Here is a 17,757-nt window from a genome sequence, read left to right as displayed (position 1 = left end):
GTTGAGTAAATATCTCAACAACACACCAATCTAGCAAGCTAACTAGTTGGAGAGTATCTCTCAACTAACAAAGGCCTCAAAAAGCTCCTAAAAACGAGGAACAAAATCTTGTACATAGAAAGAATCACAACTAAGACAAGTAGGAATTATATTTTCCAAGTCCCTCCCCTTAATGACTACTTGTTTCGATCTCAGTCAACAAAGTCTAGTTTTGGTCCTCGTGTCTACAAACATTATCAAAATGCTTTGTTGATGTCCATATAAAGGAACAACCATCTACCAAAATGCATGGGTACAAACCACTGCATCCGCTTGTCTACTAGGATGTCCTTTGTATACATGGTTCAATCAACCATTATATCTTCATTATTGTACCTATACCTATAAGTCCTCCTCCATAATTATCAATTTGAGTTTTGTCAAATTACCTGTAAACGTGCACTGGGTTTTATTAGCTTACCCTAAACCATGACCAAGGTTTTCTCAGTTAACCCTAAACCATGCCAGGGTTTTCTCGACTAACCTACAGGAATCCCTATCTACTTTCATCTCACAATTGTGGTTTCTGGCTTACCAAAAACCTACACTGCAAAGTTATTTCAGGCTTACCACAAACCTACACATACAAAGTGGTTTTAAGATTATCACAAACTTCATGGGGTTACACACAACTCTAGGTACATAATATTACAAACTTTTGAATGACCACTACAAAACATCATAGACTTTCTTACAAATCTATGTACACCATCATCGTGACTCTATTCCACAAACTCACACTAACTCATAAGCTTTCGCTTAGCTCTCTATCATCCTTTAATCTCTATGATGTCATCTTCATCATTGTGTCTTCATTATAATATCTGGTAATAAATAATTCTTGCAGATAAATCTGTCTATTTTTGAAGTGGAAAGTTGCAACATATACACACATTATTAACAATAGTTAACCAAACTAAATGTCACTAGCTTCCTTAAACCAGATTTACAGTAATAACATAAAAATTAAAAAAAAACAAAATCGAATCAATGTATTGGTAATCACTGATAATACACTTATATAACAAGTTATGACAACTTCATATCTCCAATTCCTTCCCAAAAATGAAAAAAATGATAACTTATGAGTGCTTGCGGTGATCCTTGATGGAGCATCCAATGATGTATCTGAATTTTCAATAGTGAGGGTAGACCTATTAATGATTTTGATCATTTTGAATTCGCTGGCCCATTTGGACCAACAAATACTTGTACTCTAGATTGAAGTCATCGTCGAGTGGCATTACACTTATTGGGGAGTTGAACCAGCTTCCACTCCTTGACAAAAACGATATTGATAATCAAGCGAAGCTATAAATAACTTGGATAAATTCAGTAACCGGCTCCACTATGGCTAAATTAAATACACAAATGGGCATTCATAGAGACAAGAATATTATTGACTCTATAGTGATTCTAACACATATGATCCTCAAGACAAGTGACCAATCGTCTCACACCACAATGCTCAATGCTCCAACTCAGCAATGGGTAAAGAAAGCTAATTTCAATTCCCCATGATGACCATAACAACTTCAAAGAGGATTGAGTAATTTGAAAAATTATAATCATTCAGAAATGAAACAATAAAAGGTATTCAACCTGCCTCATGGTAAGTACACACAGACAACCACCTCCACAAAAAGCAACCATTAATTTCTTCCCAAGTGTGGTAATGTTAAACAAACATCCATTTCTCTGTTGCACTAAGACATGGCTTCAATTATGTCTTCCAACGATCTCTTTGGTGCCAGAGCACGTCTCTCTCCTCTTCCTGCTAGTCCGTTGCTATCAGGATGTCTCCACCAAAATTTTAATATGAATTTTTTCAATCAACTCCATAGTGGTACAAATTGTACACCTCAAATCTCAATTCTCTCAACAACTTAATTTGATTCTTCTATAATAAGCTCCACAAGAACTTGACAAACAAATATTAACACACTACCGCAAAACATAAGCAAAAGACACCCTAAAAAAATGCATATACTCTCTTAACTCCATCAGCTCACTTGGGGTCAATGCCCAAGGTCATACGAGCTCTGATACCAAATTAAATTTATATAACATACATAAAATTTTGTTCATATAAAATAAAATACAATATAAATACAATAAACTATGTTTTTAGATAGCTAATCTATTTTGGACATATAATCTCTTGGTTGAGTAAATATCTCAACCACACACAAATCTAGGAAGCTAACTAGTTGGAAAGAATATTTCAACTAACTAGCCCTCAACAAACTCCTAAACACTAGGAATAGACTCATGTACATAAAAATCATCACAACTAAGACAAATAGGAATTATATTTTCAAAGTTTTCTTATATTTATTATTAATATGATATTTATATTTTATGTATATGTGATTTTATATTTATACTATTTAAAATAAATCCCAGAGAAAAAAAATGCATTTTCTATAGGCTTTCCCATATATATATTTGTGGGGTAAAAAGATCATTTTATTTTCCTCGAGGTCCTGGATAGATGGTGATAGGGTGCATTATGAAGGCACCCCTAGATGTTAAGTCACTAGTTCAATTCCCCACCCTATTTGGGCACTATTATTGGACATGATCATGATATAGCCCCCTAGATTGTAAGTCACTGGTTCAATTCCCCACCCTATTTGGGTGCTATTATTGGACATGATCATGATATAGCCTCATGAGTCAAACTTTAAAAAAAAATATTTCATTAATAAAAAATTACATATAGATTGAATGTCCAAAAGAAGGCTAAAATCCTAGAGATACTTGAGACTAACAAATTGTCTACCAAGAATGGACAATTTGAAAACTATTATGATAATCATAACCATATAGAAAACTCCTTTGAGGATTCAAGATTTTAAGGAAGGAAATTTCTCTGATATTTGCATGACTTTCCTTGAGTTTACTAATTGTTCATTTTATTCTTGGATCTATGCCTTATCACTCTAATGACCTCGCTTTCTAGCTTCTTTGTTGGATACCACCTTGAAATCAATTCTCTGAACACTAGGACTGGACTGTGAGGAACTTGAGACTAATTTCTTGCTTCAAAGAATCCTAACCTCATAAGTTTGCATGTCTTTCACATATTTTCCATGCCATTGTTCCACAAGAGAATCATTTTTTGGTCATCCAAATCCATATCTTTTGGTAGGGATTTTTCTTCAACATAATTCAAAGGGGTGCTAATCATCTCCTTTGATAATGTATTTTGTCAATGCTCTTTAAGATACTTTTGCATGACATACTTAGGGTTTTGGGAGTTACCTTTTTTTGATTGCATGCTTCACTAAATGTTGACCTGCTATGGATTCTCCTTCAGAAAGAAGAGATAATCAAACCTGTTTTCAGATATGGGGATCTAGTTAGTATTTGAGGTATCCTGGGGACTCAAATGTATTCTTCATTAGCGGATTTTTTCCAAATCAAATAGCTCTTTCTGAGAAGGTCTGTCATCAAACGATTCCTTGGTATTCATAAAAAAATCTGTAATAAGATGCTCGTATTGGTGATAATATCTACATCTAAAATGGACCTGATCTAGAGACTACTTCCAAACACTATCTTGATAGTAAGTACATAAGGAGGCTGGAAGAGGTGGAGATATTCTTGTAAACATGGATCCATACATATGAAGTGTACCCCACTCTCTTGGTAGCCTTTGATACTTTGACAAGGTTATTGATGGCATTTTCGATTCCTTTAAGGGATTCCTCCTTTTGATATTCCTTGGTGAGATAAAAATGGAAAACCTACACTGGGGCTGCAAGGAAATCCTCCTTCTTTGGATGATATTGTTCCTTACATAATCACATGAAAAGCCCTGAATTATTTAAAAAATATGCTCCTACTTTAAAAATAATTGATATGTCTTATACGTTGGATAAAATGACTATAAAACCATTGGACCCTAACTCCAATTCTATTTGACCCTCGGGAATTTATTTATTTTAGATCAACCCAATTAAACCTTTTTTGGAGGGCCATAATCCAATAAAATTGCAAATTAGAGAGTGACCTTGCATATATTGGATATCTTCTCCAATATTACTAGATTTAACCTCATATTTTGGATCTTGAATTGACTTTGTAGGAAACTTGTTGGATTTCTAGCTTTCCATAATACACCCAACAAAGGGTTTGTTGCAAAACTAAAAATCTCACTTCATCCAACTGCATCCAACTACTTTATGGAAAGGATGTTGAACATGACAAGATTGATGGGGAATACTAGTAGATCCAAGCTCATTATGGAATCCTGAAATAATTTGGCTAAAGGGGAGGGAATAACCCCCTCTCACAGATCCAAGCATAGGTGACTATGTAGAAGAAACCCTAGAATTTGTAGAGTAAAGAAGAAATGAGTATATTTTAGTGTAAATATTATTATTTAGAAGATGTTCGTAATTTTAGAAATTAATGAGTAGGGTTTGAAGGTATATTAAGAAAATTTTGAAATAAAAATTGGGTCTCAAAAACAGTAATATGCCAACAAAAAATAAAATAAAAACAACCAGTAAGATTCAAAATGATAATGTCTGATCCCCAGGCATAAATATATTTGGAGGGAAAAGAAGATAAGTATCTCTTTAATTGTATTTTTGGTGTATTTTCTTACAGATTTACTGAAATGTTAAGTGAAGGAACCTTTTGGATGTATAATTAAATTTTGGATCTAATGAGTAACCACTTTGCATACTTTTCAATTAGACCCACACCAAAAAAATGAAAACACATGAAAATATCTGCTTATTATTTTCATGAGTTTTTAGTTTTTTCTATGTGGGTTTAATCAAAAGAATGCATAGTGGGTATACGTTGGATGTAAAATTTAATTTTTATACAATAGGTGACTATGCTTAATATTTGAGTAAACCTATAAAGAGATAAGTTCAAAATATAATTAAAAAATAAGATTTTTTTTCTTTTACTTTAAAAACACAAAACTTTTGTTTTAATTTTTTTATTAGTATTGTATTATTTTTCTTAAGAGGATCCCCTTAGATCTCAAAATTCTCCTAATGGCTAGTCTTTCTTTCAAAAGATGAGTTAATATTGATAAAAAAAAGAAAAGCTATATATCAAAGGAAACACTAAACTCTTCGAGTAGATTTGACAAAGTCATGTTAATAAAAAGGGAGAACAAATTTGGATCTTGCAATTTTGATAAGGAACAAATTGATTAAACTCCTATGGTTTCAAATTACACTCTATTGCAAATCATCATGGATATTTATCCATTAATACTTTAGAATGCTAGAAAATATACATACTACTTTTTCCATGTCAATAATAATTTGAAAAACACACAGCATAACTTATCACATTCCTTCAAGCTCAAATTTTATGTTGCATGCCATGTTTTCCTCATAAATATGAACATTGTTGCATTCTTTACAAATGTGCGCTAGTACAACAAATATTTAAAATGTGTCAAGCATTGAATTTAGATATGCTTTCAAAACTAGACGTAAAGGAGGAGTTGTGTGTTAGCTTGAAAGGAGCACTACTACTAGGCTATTGATTATTCTTCTATTATTCCTTTTCGTCAAGATTATATTCTTTCTTAACCTTCCTCATACTCCTTTCACACTATTTTGAAGACTTTTTTCATGGTTAGATTGAAAATATGCATGGTGCATTCAGAGCATCATGCAAGGTGTTATTGTTGGTCCTATTTTGAAAAGAATTACTATAGGAATTAATTTAAAAAACATGTGGTAAAATATAGCACATGCCTTGGAGCTAGAGTCTTGTGAGGACTACCCCATTTTCCTCATAAATATGAACATCATTGAATTTTTAACAAAGCTACACTAGAAGAACAAGTATTTGAAACCAGTGTCAATCTAACTTATTTTGGAATGCTTAATCTCCTACTATACCCTTCATGGGAATATTCCTCAACCTACGTAATTCCATGGGTCTTTTGTACAAGTGCTCTATTTTTCTCCGGGCATAGCTGTGGATCCTAGTGTTTTGATTGTGGGCATGACTACTCTCGGGCTTATGGATTTGTGTGCTTGGATTATTGACTCAAGTGTTTGATTCAACTTTGGATAGGATTTGATTATGATCAATTGCATATATCAATAATATAATAGCCACCTCCTTGGATCTTGGGTTGTTATCACAAGGATACAAATAAACAACAATTATTAACTATACATGAGCTAGTCTCCACGTGAGCTGTTTAAATATGTTTAACTCAAGATGAAGGAGGATCTATGGGATATCTTGAAAGGAGAACTACTCCTCTTTCATGATATTTATTTTCTTGATTCCTTATATCATTCTTCCCATCTATACCAGTTTTAGTGCCATTGCCTATACCAAGTTATCCTATGAAGAAACAAGTGGCTAAATTTTGATGCATTAATAAATAGGTAACATCCAACCCATCAAAATTCTAATTATTTCCTTTTATATATACAGATGAAATTCATTTACTTGATAAAGCTAACCAAATTGATCTACCAACACCAATAAAGTAAGCATATAAGTCTACCCACATTGAACCACTTGATCTCGTTCTATTCCTCTTAGCCATTTTTTAGTTACAAGTGAGGAAAAAGGAAAACAACAAGCTAGAGATGGTACAAGTTCTAAGAAAAAAAAGGAGAGCATGAAGAAGCAAAACATAGTGGCACTTATTATCCCTATATGTATAGCCAACCAGTAGGCTCGATGATAGGAAATTTTTAAGTCTAGTTCACCTAATCTAAGGAGCTTGATGTAATTCGACATGTTTAACATCCCTAGGATGAACCCTTCTATGTATTCATAAATCTTATGTTTAGGATAGTGAGTCAAGTTGTGTTGTCCTTTTATGCCCATGAATACTTAATTGTTTATTTTTTGGGTATGTGTGCCTATTATTATTTATTTCAAGGCCAATAAGCCTAATGTTATACAATTTAGTCACACACCTGTTAATAAAAATACATCACGGTTACATTCCACACAACATAAATATTTTGCAAGCAAGAACTCCATAAGAGGGAAAGATGAGAGGGTGGTGTTCAAGAATGTAACTAGTGTCGGTATTCATAATTGAATTTGATTCATCGTGAAATTTATTTGTCAAAAGAAAGAAAAAACTAATTTCATTATAGAAGAAAATTATTTATTAGCATGAATTTCATGCTCTATTATTTTATTTTTAGGTCAAATCCTCCATTGTATGCTTCTAGGGTTTATTCCTTGAGTCCTAGGAATTATCATCATGTAATAGACCCTTCTGTTGGCATTATGATTCTGTTATGGCTCTATGTTACAGGTGTTGTACTTGATGGCAACTCACTCTAGTGGAAATGTTTTGTTCAGACTCTCAAAATGTTGGAAATTAAGAGGTTCACAGGTGAATGGTTCAAAAGGTGCGGACCCGCAGGCACGCCGTGCAGGAAATGTGGTCATACCCGCAGGTTACCCGTTCAGAAGGTGCGGTCCCCCAGTTCACTCACTTCAAGGCAGAGAAGCGTGCTCATGTGGGTTTTCTTATGTTTGGCCCGTGGTATTTGGACCGTCGTTCATGATCCTATGGTTTTGGCCCGTGGTATAGGATCTAATTTAGCCCCAGTTTGGATCCCTTGTTTTGGTTATTTGATGGTTTTGCCCCATGGTGTGAATGAGGGCTTGACTATAAATAGGGAAGGAGATCACTTGGCCAAGGTACCTTTTGCAAATTGAATATCTTAAGATCTGAAATATTGGGTTATCAGTTTAAAAAGCTTGATCTATATAAAAGTGAAGTTGAAAGTGAATCTATGAAGTGTGATCTCTCGGGCACATGATCAGATCTGGGCATCTGACTATCAGTGGCTCTTCAGAGGTTTGTTAATTTGGTTCAAATCAAAGGTTCGCAGGTATTTCACGGTTCAGGTGCGGAGGACCGCAGCTCGGTGAAAGGTCTAGTGTGGTGGTACGCGGTTAGCAGAAAGGCACAGCGCGGGGGATCACAGTGCGATCAAAGACGCAGTGCGTAGATACAGTAGAGGTACGCGGCGTAACAAAAGGGCACAACGCGGACGCACGCAGCAAGACAGAAGAAGAAGTGCGGAACAAGATCAGAGGTACGCGGCGCGATAGAAGGAAAGCCTGCGGAGGTACATAGAAGTACACGGCGCGATAGAAGGAACAGGTGCGTTGCCACAGTAAATGTACGCAGAAAGGCAGAAGGTGATTTGCGGTGATACGCAGTGAAGCAGAAGTCGCTCTGCGTAGATACGCAGGGAAACAGAAGGCGGGGTGCGGAGTCACGCAATCCAGATAAAGAAAAACTGCGGATCTATCTTAAAACATTTGTTGGTTATCTTTTATCTATTGCTGCAGAGTTCTGGGTTTATATTTCTGGTAATATCTTTATGTTTACAACATTCTAAGAAGTTGGGTGATTGTATAAGAAGTTGGGTGATTGTATAAGGAGTTTGGGTGATTTTCATGTACTTGATGATTATTTGATATTCTTGGATCCAGTTTGAAAATTTATCAAAAGTGGTCCTTGAAAGAAAAGAAGTAGGGGGTTGTAGCTCCCTTCCAGGAGAGATTGGAGAACGAGAGAGAGTTGTAGCTCTCTGCAGGTTGTAGCCTGCGTACTGGTAAAGGACTGCACCAGTACAAAATCATTGTAAAAGGAGTTTCTAATTGAAAGAAGATAGAGACATATTCCAGCAGGTGGTTTTCACCCACATTGGGTTTCCACCTTATATCTGGTGTTCTTTTGTGTGACTATCTGCTTTTCTTGTTCATGCTCATTATTTTATGATACTGACATACAAAGTAATGATCAATATTTGAAGAATTATTCAAAGTATAAATAAGGAAGATATATTGAAAAGAATTTGATAATACTAATTCACCCCCCCTCTCAGTATTATTTCCAACAATTGGTATCAGAGCAGGTCCTTCTGAAGAAGCTTGATCGCTTGAAGGAAGATCTAACATCATGAGCAACTACGAGAGGGAAGCATCAATCAGGCCACCGATTTTTGATGGGACAAACTTCGTATATTGGAAGGTAAGAGTTGCTGCCTATCTTCAATCTTTGGGTACAGAAGTATGGGACATTATAGAAACATGGTATACTTTTCCATCAGCTACTCCTACAGATCCAGCTGAGAAGAAGAAATATGAAACAAATGCAAAGGTGGTTAATACTCTTCTAGGATGTCTATCTCAATTTGAATTCATGAAAGTTATGCAATATAAATCCGCAAAAGAAATATGGGACAAGATTCTTTTATGCTACGAAGGAGATGAACAGGTAAAACGTGCAAAACTTCAAACCCTCAGGATTCAGTATGAGAATCTCAGAATGTATAATGATGAAAGTGTGGCTAACTATTTCCTTCGGGTAGATGAGATTGTTAATTGCATGAAAAACTTGGGTGAAGAAATAAAAGAGGTTGTTGTGGTTGAAAAAGTCCTAAGATCATTGTCCCCCAAGTTTGAATCTAAAGTGTCTGCAATAGAAGAAAAGGAAAATCTACGAACTCTTACTATGTCTCAGCTACATGGAATTCTAACTGCTTATGAAATGAGAAAAGGAGGTCCATCAGACAGGAGAGAAGCTGCTTTTAAGGCTTCAAGCAAAGGAGACTACTATGAATCAAGTCACGTGCCAGAAGAAGAAGAAGAATCAAATTTTGTCAGAAATCTTCAACGGGGTACTGGAAGGTTCAGAGGTAAGCTACCTTTTAAATGTTTTGCTTGTGGAAGAGTAGGTCATTATGCTGCCAAATTTCCTCATAAGGATAAGATTGAAAAAGGAAAGGAACCTGCTAGATGGAACAAGAAACAGAATGCAAATAAGAAAAGCTACTACACTCATGAAGACAGTGATGGTCTATCAAATAGTGATGAAGATGAACGAGGTAATGACTATAAACTTTTAATGGCATTTGAAGATGATGATTGCATGGATGCTATAGAAGTGGATAGTTTTTATGAAGAGATTTATAGACTCAAGACATGTATAGAAGAAAAGAATATGATCATTGATACTCTACAATTTCAAATTGATGAAAAAGAAAAATATCTTGAAAAGTTAGAAGGTGAAATTGTTGGCCTTAGAAAATAAATTGAGAAAACAAAGGCTATTAATCTTAAGTTTGTCAAAGGATCTGAAACTCTGGATGAGATCATCAATGTACAACATTCTTCGCTAAACAAGACAGGTTTGGGGTATAATGGAGAAACATCTCAAGCATCCACCTCAAAGAGTTATCTTGATGCAGCAAGAAGGAATGAGCAAAAGCACAATGGAGATCACCAGGTAAAGCAGGGACGAATTACATCAAGAATGAACAAATACTATCAGGTAAACCAGGGGCAATCTGTCTTAAGGGTGAACAAAAGCTACAACCAGCCACAAGTAAAATCTTCTCAATTTGCTTCAAGAATGGATGACAATAGAAATTACAATCATTTGGCCGGTAGATTTGATAATCGCAGAAGTTTCTTCAATGGGCAATGTTTCTCTTGCCATAACTTTGGTCACAAAGCAGCTCAATGTGTTGCATGTAAAACAATCATGACTAGAGAAGCTCAAAAACAAAGAAGTATGACCGGGATTACAAAAAGGACCTATAACAACTTTTCAGCTCTTGAAAATGAAGTTGAATGTTCTATTTGCAATAACTTTGGTCATGAAGATTCTGAATGCAGGAGCAGGTTTCATCAGACAAAGGAACAAGCCTCAAGCACCAGAACATGGAGAATAAAGGAACCACAAACAGAAAGATGTGGGATAGCATTTTATGCATAGGGACAAGAAAATCTATGGTACATTGACAGTGGATGTTCGAAACATATGACAGGTGATAAAGAAAAACTTGAATCATATTCTACTTTAGAAAAGGGAAAGAAAGTTTCTTTTGGAAATGATACTCCTGCAGTTATAGAAGGAAAAGGCACTGCTCAGTTAAAAGAAAAGGTCAAAGCTGGAAATGTTTTGTATGTTGATGGATTGAAGCATAATCTTCTAAGTGTCAGCCAGATGTGTGATCAAGGAACCGAGGTGATATTTAGATCAAATGGATGTCGTGTTCGTGATCTTGATACAGGTGAAACAGTGATCAAAGGTAGAAGAACTCCAAATAATCTATACATATTTGAAGAAGGACAACAACAATGCTATTTGAGCAAGGATGATGAACACTGGTTATGGCACCGGAGGTTGGGGCATCTAAGCTTTTCACAAATAAGGAAAGCATGCAAATATCAGGCAGTTCGTGGTCTTCCAGATATCAAAATTCTAGACAACACCATATGCAAATCATGTCAGTTTGGAAAGCAAACCAGAACTAACTTTCCAGAGAAGGAAGGATCAGCTAGCATGCCTCTTGAGCTAGTCCATACAGATGTATGTGGTCCATTTAGGAAAAGGACACCTCGAGGAGAAGAATACTTGATATTATTCAATGACGATTTCTCCAGGTTTGTTTGGTTAGGACTTATGAAGCACAAAGACGAAGCATTCGAGAAATTCAAATCCTTCAAAGCCTTGGTTGAAAATGAATCAGGTTACAAAATTAAGTGCCTTAGGTCTGTGTTGTGGCTCCGATACCAATTGTTGTAGCTCTGATACCACTTGTTATATATCTAACCCAAAGATATTATGATAATAAAAATAACCCAAGAATAATAAGATAGAAATAGATAGAAATGCTTCTTTATTGATCAAACCCTTAAGGTAGGGCAACACCATACATTCACTCCTTAAGGAAGGAGAACACTCCACAAGCCATATGCCTGTTCATACAATAATACTTCTCTTCATATCTCTCCATGTGGAGTCTCTAGCCTCTATATAGGCCTCATACATACAATACCATGCATCATTACCATGGTTTCCTCATACCATCAACTAATACCATGGGCCCTTTACATTATTATTAACTACTTGTGGTCCCTTACATGACATGGGTTAACCACCTTATTTATTACTATGGCCCATCCCATTATTACATTATTACCTTGGGTACCCCATATTATCCCCCCTAGGTATATAACATTCCACCCCCCTAAGCATGTTTCGTCCCCGAAACATGGGAAGAACACAAATAATAAGATCTACTCAAAAGAGTAGTCCACTGATACCATGCACGTGCATCTAGCCATCCAAGAGAAAGGTGAACCCTCGATCTCGCTGGTGCCTCGCTCGCTTGAGATGGAAGTTGACCGTGGCAGCTCTTCTGTGTTGATGTGTAGTAGGTGGATCGTCTCTCCTTTCTATCCGTCATGTGACTACTTGGTTTCCATCTTGATGGTTGTCTTGCGAGGTGATGTGGGTGATGATATGTTGAAGTTTTAACCCACGATGGCTTTTTCTTGACTTCACCCTGCTGTGGTGTCTTCTTTTTCAATATGACTTCAACCACTGAGCCCTCCTCTGATGTATCATCACCTGTAACCTTTTCTTCTGCAGCCTCTGTTTGTGTTTGATTGTCGATCATCAAAGGCTCATCATCTGATATGTCAGTCCCTTGAACATCTTCTGCTTCAGCCTCCATGTGCTCTACCTGTTTATGGATGGAAATATCCTGTAATGTAATTTTCTTCTTTTTATACCATAGCTTCAGGAATTTCTTCTGCACATTAATATTGATAGTACCCACGGATTCCATCCAAGGATATCCTAAAACAACATCCCTATTATCCATCTCGGAAGTATAAAAATCACCATGCAACACATACTTATCCATAGAAATCTTCAAATCCTTGTACACTTGAACATCCTCACCATCCACTTGTGTGTTTTCCACGTGTTTTGCTGGAATTTGCAATTTTTTTGCCAAGTTGACATTTATGAGATTTTGTTTGCAACTCGGATTTATAGACACAATGACTTTCTCCTTCTAAATCAATCCATGAACCTGCAATAAGGAGATACCAGAAGAAAATAACCCTTTAGGTTCCTTGGTTTCCTTCTTTTCTATAAAATCTTTGCTAGGCTGTGTGTCTGTCTGTGTGATCTTATCCACAAGATTAGCTTTATAGTCAAAGTGGTCCATAAGATCTTTTGTGAATGTGTCCCAAGTCAAGGGCCTTTGATAGCAACGTTGATGCCATTGCCACCATTGCTGTCTTTCATTGTCCAAGTACATTATTCCCACACCCAACTGAGTCTCATCATCCATGATGTAATTCAATCTAAAATATTTCTCCATTTGTGCTAGCCATTTGGCTGGATGAGAGCCATCAAATTTATACAAGTCCCTGAAATTCTGACCTAGGGCCGCCATAAAGAAAAAATTCACTTACTTGGAGAAAATTTGTAATTGTCACAGTTTCGTCAATATTGCTCAGAATCTCTATTATAACCTGTTTTTGGAAATGGATCAACCATTTTGCATCTGCCCATGTGATAGAAATCCTGATTCAGACACTGGAATTACAGATCTGCGCTGCTACTTTCCCGCCGTCACCCAAAAATTCTGCAAAAAAGAGCTGATTTTAAATCAGCGATATCTCCCTCATCCGGACTCCGATTCGACTGATTTTTTTTTTTAAATTGGGTGTTTTTTCACAAAGATTCTAGATATATAATTAGATCTTACAGATCTTGCACCAGGGCTTCTAGATCTGCGCCGCAAAACTCGCTGCCCTGAAAATTGTCTGCAACCCCACTGATTTTTAAATCAGCGATATCTCCTTCATCCGGACTCCGATTCAACTGATTTTTTTTTTGAAATCAGCTATTTTTGCACAAGGAATTTATATCTACAATTAGATGCTACAGATCTTGCACGAAAACGTACATATATGATCTGCAAATTCGCCACCCAAAAAAAATCCCTGCAAAAATGAAAAAAAATTATCCACGGTTTGCCCAAGAAAGTGCTCTGATACCAGTTGTTGTGGCTCCGATACCAATTGTTGTAGCTCTGATACCACTTTTTATATATCTAACCCAAAGATATTATGATAATAAAAATAACCCAAGAATAATAAGATAGAAATAGATAGAAATGCTTCTTTATTGATCAAACCCTTAAGGTAGGGCAACACCATACATTCACTCCTTAAGGAAGGAGAACACTCCACAAGCCATATGCCTGTTCATACAATAATACTTCTCTTCATATCTCTCCATGTGGAGTCTATAGCCTCTATATAGGCCTCATACATACAATACCATGCATCATTACCATGGTTTCCTCATACCATCAACTAATACCATGGGCCCTTTACATTATTATTAACTACTTGTGGTCCCTTACATGACATGGGTTAACCACCTTATTTATTACTATGGCCCATCCCATTATTACATTATTACCTTGGGTACCTCCCTTGGTACCCCATATTATCCCCCCTAGGTATATAACATTCAGTCTGACAAAGGTGGGGAGTTTACCTCAAATGTATTTTTCGATTTCTGTGAAGAACATGGGATAAGAAGAGAATTCTCTACAGCTAGAACTCCTCAACAAAATGGAGTGGTGGAAAGGATGAATAGAACAGTCCAACAAATGGCTCGTGCTATGCTAGATGAGTCTGGAACTCCCGCAACTTTCTGGGGTGAAGCTGCATATGCTGCGGTTGTTATTCTCAACAAAACAAATGTCCGAGTGAACAGCACTCGAACTCCTCATGAGCTCTGGTATGGTGAGACTCCTTCGGTAAAGCACTTCAAAATCTTTGGGAGCAAATGCTATATTAAGAATACTGATGAGAAACTTGGCAAACTTGAACCTAGAGCAGATGAAGGCATTCTTCTTGGTTATTCTCCACACAGCAAAGCATATAAGTGCTACAATAAAAGACTTGGAAGAATTGTTGACAGCATTGATGTAGTGGTTGATGAAAAGGGATACATTCATAGGCAAGTAAATCATGAAAATATCGAAGAAGATGAAGACTACCCTCAAAGACAGAATGATGAAGAAGAAGAACCTCAAGAAGCACCAGAGGAAGGATAGAAGAGAAGACTCCATCCCGGTACGTTCAGAAGAATCATCCAGAATCTCAGATTTTGGGGCAGAAAGAAGCAGGTGTACAAACAAGAAGAACAATTGCAGAAGCTTCAAGCTATTTGGCATTACTCTCCTCCACTGAACCAGAAAATGTAAAAGAGGCATGCAAAGATGAATGTTGGGTCAAAGCAATGGATGAAGAAGTTGAGCAGATCAAAAAGAACAACACTTGGGAGTTGGTTCCTAGACCAAAGGATAAGAATGTTATAGGGACAAAATGGGTCTTCAAAAATAAGTTGAATGAAAACGGGGAAGTAATTAGAAACAAGGCAAGACTTGTTTGTAAAGGGTATGCGCAGCAAGAAGGAATAGATTTTGAGGAAACTTTTGCTCATGTTGCAAGACTTGAGGCCATCCGAATGTTCCTTGCTCTCTCAAGCTTTCAAAAGTTCAAAGTATTTCAAATGGACGTAAAATCAGCCTTTCTGAATGGAGACTTAGAAGAAGAAGTATACATTGAACATCCAGATGGTTTCATTCTTGGAAATGATCCAAATCTTGTATGCAGACTGAAAAAGGCTCTCTATGGTCTTAAACAAGCTCCAAGGGCTTGGTACTATCATTTGGACAAATATCTTCATCAACAAGGTTTTTCAAAAGGATCAGCAGATAGCAGTCTTTATATAAAAATTGAAAATGAGAAATTGCTAATACTTGTTGTGTATGTAGATGACATTATCTTTGGCAGCAATGAAGAATCTATGAGTCAAAGCTTTGCCTTGGTGATGCAGAAAGAATTCGAAATGTCCTTGCTTGGAGAATTGACATATTTTCTTGGCCTGCAAATCCAACAAAAGGAAGTAGGGATCTTCTTGTCTCAAACCAAGTATCTCAAGCAGATCTTGAAGAAATATGGCATGGAAGATGCAAAACCAGTATGTACACCCATGGTCATAGGATGTAGCCTCAGTGCAAATGATGAATCAGCAGTAGTACATCAACCAACCTACAGATCTATGATTGGAAGTCTACTTTATTTGACAGGTACCCGACCAGACATCATGCATGCAGTGGGAATAGTTGGAAGATTTCAGGCAAATCCAAAGGAAACTCATCTTCAGGCAGTAAAGAGAATCTTCAAATATCTTCAAGGCACTCAAAATTATGGCTTATGGTATCCTAGAGATACAGATCTCACACTTCATGCTTATACTGATGCAGATTGGGCCGGAAGAGTGGATGACAGGAAGAGCACAAGTGGTGGTGCTTTCTTTATGGGTTCTAGATTAGTATCATGGTTCAGCAAGAAACAGAGTTCGATTGCCTTGTCTACAGCTGAAGTAGAATATGTTGTTGCTGCATCTTGCTTCACTCAACTCCTTTGGATGATGCAGACCTTACAGGATTTTCAAATCACTTGTACACCACCTATCTCCATCTTATGTGATAATACAAGTGCAATCAGCATTTCAAAGAACCCAGTCATGCATTCAAAAACCAAGCACATACCAATCAAGTATCACTTTCTCCGGGAACAAGTGCTTGAACAAAAGGTCAAGTTGGAGTATGTTCCTTCTAAGGAACAGGTTGCTGATATACTCACCAAACCATTGCCTAGGGAGACCTTTGAATACCTCAGGCAAAAGCTGGGGGTTGCTGATGCATCATCTTGTTGTTGAATCTCTTCTGATTGTTGGTTGTACGCAAGGTTCATCTGGAGTATATGCGTACATGTGCTGGGTTGCGGATTGGTCGAAGATCGAATGGCACAGGTTCAGGGGGAGCATATCATGCATTGTTGGCATTATGGAGGAAGTACAGAAGGAGATCATGGATGTTGGTCTGAATATTGCTGCAATATGTCTCTATCTATTTCATGGTCATTTATGGTGTTTGGTGGATTATGGTTCTTCTTTGAAGATCTGGTTTATAGTCAGGGGGAGCATGTTCTTAGGGGGAGCATAACCCTTTGCCCTTGATGTCAAAGGGGGAGAATTATGTTGAGGATCTTGAGGTTGCCATCAAGTCCAAAGGGGGAGACTGTTGGCATTATGATTCTAGTATGGCTCTATGTTACAGGTGTTGTACTTGATGGCAACTCACTCTAGTGGAAATGTTTTGTTCAGACTCTCAAAATGTTGGAAATTAAGAGGTTCGCATGTGAATGGTTCAAAAGGTGCGGACCCGCAAGCACGCCGTGCAGGAAACGTGGTCATACCCGCAGGTTACCCGTTCAGAAGGTGTGGTCCCCCAGTTCACTCACTTCAAGGCAGAGAAGCGCGCTCACGTGGGTTTTCTTATGTTTGGCCCGTGGTATTTGGCCCGTCGTTCATGATCCTATGGTTTTGGCCCATGGTATAGGATCTAATTTAGCCCCGGTTTGGATCCCTTGTTTTGGTTATTTGATGGTTTTGCCCCATGGTGTGAATGAGGGCTTGACTATAAATAGGGAAGGAGATCACTTGGCCAAGGTACCTTTTGCAAATTGAATATCTTAAGATCTGAAATATTGGGTTATCGGTTTAAAAAGCTTGATCTATATAAAAGTGAAGTTGAAAGTGAATCTATGAAGTGTGATCTCTCGGGCGCATGATCAGATCTAGGCATCTGACTGTCAGTGGCTCTTCGGAGGTTTGTTAATTCGGTTCAAATCAAAGGTTCGCAGGTATTTCACAGTTCAGGTGCGGAGGACCGCAGCTCGGTGAATGGTCCAGTGCGGTGGTACGCGGTTAGCAGAAAGGCACAGTGCGGGGGATCGCAGTGCGATCAAAGACACAGTGCGTAGATACAGTAGAGGTAC

Source organism: Pinus tabuliformis, chromosome Q, assembly GCF_031772625.1.
Source record: "Pinus tabuliformis cultivar Carrire ecotype Pingquan chromosome Q, CPIR1, whole genome shotgun sequence".
NCBI lineage: Eukaryota > Viridiplantae > Streptophyta > Pinopsida > Pinales > Pinaceae > Pinus > Pinus tabuliformis.
This window is presented reverse-complemented; position numbering follows the sequence as displayed.